Raw genomic sequence first — 4,257 nt, forward strand, 5'->3', positions numbered from 1 at the left:
ATGTCCACTAACCGCTTCACCTGAAAAGTAAGAATCACAAAAGAACATGGTAAGATATATAACACTCATTGCAACTTATCAGAACATCAAACGGATCCCTTGTTCAAATCTGTGGATCCCTTGCCAGATAAAGCTTGTGATAGATCTCATGAAACCCTAGATCTGCTCATCAAACGGATCTGGTGATAGATTCAAACGGATCTGGTGATAGATCTCATGAAACCCTAGATCGCCGAGAAGAGAGAGAGAAGAGAGAGAGAAGATCTGATGTTGTTTTGTGAGATGTGTGAGCATTGAGAGAGAAAGCAATTGGTGATCCGTGTGAAGTCAAATGGACGGTCCAGATCTAGATCCGTGTGAGAAAGTTAAAAAAATGGACGGCAGATGTAGATCCGTGTAAAGGGTAAATGGTTTTGTGTTTTCTTGTGCCTTAACAGTTGTACATTGTGCATTAAGTGTTTTTTCAACACCTTGTTCAATTACCATCTTGTCCTTCATATATGTTTATTAAAGTAGTATAGATATATATATATATATATATATATATATATATATATATATATATATAGAAAGTATAATGTACTTCAAGGCTTAACCTACATTAACATACATGACAAAAAATATAACGTGCGTTATTATCATAGAACATGCGTGATTATGGTCCCATGCGTGATTATGTGGTCCCATGCGTGATTATACCCCTGATCCAATGGTTACCATTGTCTCATACGTGATGTATGATAAGGCTTTTTGTATGTTAACCTTACTCTATATATATATAGGGTTGGGCTATATAGAAAACTCTATCTATATAAAAAACCCTAGAAAACCCAACCTTCCGACATTTTTTTTTGGAAAAAAATAACACATGTAATATACATGTTTTTAAGACTTTTGGGCCAAAAAAATCAAAAAAGCGCCGAAGGGATAATTTAAAAAAAAAAATTTAGCAATTTCTGCCTTTTTTGCCTAACAAATGTTAGGCACTGAAATTTGTTTATTTTTTTTAAAAAAATCCCTTCGGCGCTTTTTTGTTTTTTTTTGGCCCAAAACACTCTAAAACATGTATATTACATGTGTTATTTTTTTCAAAAAAAAAAAATGTCGAGAGGTTGGGTAAAAATGGGTGGAGATTTGGGTTTCCAGAGTTTTCTACCTAAATGAGGGTTTTCTGTCTAACATTGTCCTATATATGTATATAGCATGAAACCCGGGCCTAACCCAAAACCGGAATAACCCACACTTGACTCGAGTAGTCGACTTGTAAATCGGTTACAAATATGGTTACATTAGTTAAATTGAAAATAACCAACCCGAAACCCAAAAGAAATAATCAATAACACCTCTAGTGTGAACAAGGCCCATGCATGAAGACAGAAGAAATATATAACTCTAGTTAATGAAATTATTTTTTATGTATGCAGTAGGTGTGTATTATTTTTTTATAGAGTCATGGGACATGATGTGAGTTTGTTAATGGAAATAGCATCCAGATTGCAGATTATGTATGATTATTTTATAAAGTCGTGAATCATGTCGTGAAGGGAAATAGCACCCATCTCTCAATTAATTTGATTTCTCACTGGATCTGTATGGCTTTTATCTTTAATTACAGCTTGGCGTGACTCAATTCTCAACCAATGTGATCTTTTTATATTATTATTTTAGAGTCGGATTCGATTACTAAAATGACGAAGTCAACTTACTTTAGTTAAAGTGTTATCATCTCATGGTAATTGCACATGATTCGCATTTTACCATTTATAAATATTCCTAGTTAGCTAGCTCACCTTCGTTAAATATTGCTTGGGTACATATATGATAATACTTGTTCAGACTAGAGTTAGATTAAAAAATGAACATGTCAACTTAATTGTAGTTAAAGTATCGTATCTCTGGCCAGCTCAAAACATGATAATTGCACGTTATCTGTTTTATAATTCCTACTCAGGCTGTCATGTTCTTAGCTTCAATATGAGAATACCTATGATTAGTTATGACGTAAACGAATTAGAATCCGATGACTAGTTAGCATCGCCACAAAGATGAACTGCCCATCTCCTTTGAGTCTCATTCGATCATATTTTGATATATTTTAATCAAACAATTCATTGGTTTGTCTTGGGGTCCATAAGGGACCATCAGAAACAAATAATTTCTCTTTTTGTTCTCATTTAGCCCCCCAACTTCAATCCTGTATTATTTTATGATTTTTAACACTTCCTTCCAATATTGTGAATTATGTGGAGGGTTTCTAGACACGTGTCACCTTAAGAATTGATCGATAATCATCGGAGTGTCACAGTCCGATTTCCTTTCATGGGTAAAGACTAAAGAGTCTATGGGCAGCCCAAAAACAAAGCGTGATCATCTGGATTCTAACTAATGAAGTAAGAGTTGGTTTATTCAATTTTAGATATTAATAATTATTTCATAATTCTAATCATGCACACTACCCATTTGATTAAATGCCTCTGTAAATTCTTGGTTCCTATTTGGATTTACTTTTCACTAGTATATAGCTCTTTAATTTTTGTTTTTTAATGAGATGGATTTAAATCAATTCAAAGTTCAAAAGTAAAGTAGGTTGTTGGACTTTCAAAAGTCAAACATGTTTCATAGCCTTTTTGAGCATTTTAGAGCATTTACATTGGTTCCCTAAAATACGTAAGTGAGTCACTTATATTATAGGGATGGTTGTGTAAAAATACGTAAATGAGTTACTTATGTCATATTATAAGGATTCACTAGTACAAAAATGCTCAAAAGAGACGGTCATCAAAATGCTTTTAAGACGGTTTGTATAAAAAACGTCTTTTCATCATATTTTCATTTTCCATATTACACACAACCATCCTTTTTTATTAAAAGTTCAACCGTCTTTTTATCTAAATCGTCTTTTTTAGTTAATAAATTGAACCGTCTTTTTACCCTAGTTACAACCGTCCCTTTTAGAAAATTTAATATTATGGTGATAATATTAATTTACCATCATACATAAAAGTCCAAAATTATCCATGAACCAGTGGAGTAGATAGAAAATATACGGGAATGTTACTGTTCAACCAACTCCACGTTCATATATATATATATATATATATATATATATATATATATATATATATATATATATATATATATATATATATAGGGTTGGGATTTGGAGAAAACGATAGAAAGTTTGAGAACGGTGAGAACGCTTATTGATCGTCCGATTAAACCAATCTATGGACTAAATTGGCGCGGTGGCGTTTTCGTAAATAACATCAATTTTATTACGTGGACGTGCCTCATTAAGGGTAAAAACATCTTTACACCTCTATACCAAAACGTCATACTGATGAATAAAACACCATTACGGAACAAAACACAACGCTATATAAACAAAAACATCACAGACATAAAAACACCCCCCCCCCCTCCAAGAACCTGAAACGCCATATTTTCTATTATATACCATTCATCATACAAACATCAAAATCCCCAAAACATCAAACACAACTACTCAGAAAACGCCATATTTTCTACGGTTCTTTCAGATACACTATTTCCTCAGTAAAACGCCAAAAATGCGAAATATCGTTTCTTGTATATTCAAATATTGTTCTACGCCAAAGTTTCGGATAATGCATTCTTCCCTGAGGTGCTGTGACTCAAATAACATTTTGCTGCATGAGTTGGACAAATCATAAACAAAAAAATGTTGGGGTCAGACTTATGCCATTTTCTGTGTTTTGTTCTTGATGAATATTTTAATGGCATGAAAAGACGAATGAAACTAATGAGTTGTTTGAAGATACATATTCAAACAAAAAACTCATGTCATTTTGTCTTTCCAAACGGCCACAAAAACACAAGCATGGCTAAGCCAAACCGCCAGTGAACATGTTTCAAAGAAGAAAGATACTAACGACAGTGAAGATTTGAAAGATGAATTGTTTCTATTTTAATTTTTTCAATTTTCTTTTTCTGTTGTTTGTTATGTATTTTTCAACTTAGAATAAAAAATAACATTAAATTAATGAGTAAATTGCCATTTTAGTCCATGAGGTTTGTCCAAATTTGCCATTTTAGTCCAAATAGTTTTTTTTCGCCTCTAGGTCCCTGACTTTTCCCTTTTTTTGCCATTTTGATCACAGACACTAACTCCATCCAAAAACCTTATTTTTAACTAGGGGTATTTTGGGGATTTTCATTTTAAATATTTTCAATTGCCATTTCGATCCAATTATAAAAAATAAAAAAAAAATTCTAAAA

This window comes from Helianthus annuus, unplaced genomic scaffold (assembly GCF_002127325.2).
Source record: "Helianthus annuus cultivar XRQ/B unplaced genomic scaffold, HanXRQr2.0-SUNRISE HanXRQChr00c001, whole genome shotgun sequence".
Classification (NCBI taxonomy): domain Eukaryota; kingdom Viridiplantae; phylum Streptophyta; class Magnoliopsida; order Asterales; family Asteraceae; genus Helianthus; species Helianthus annuus.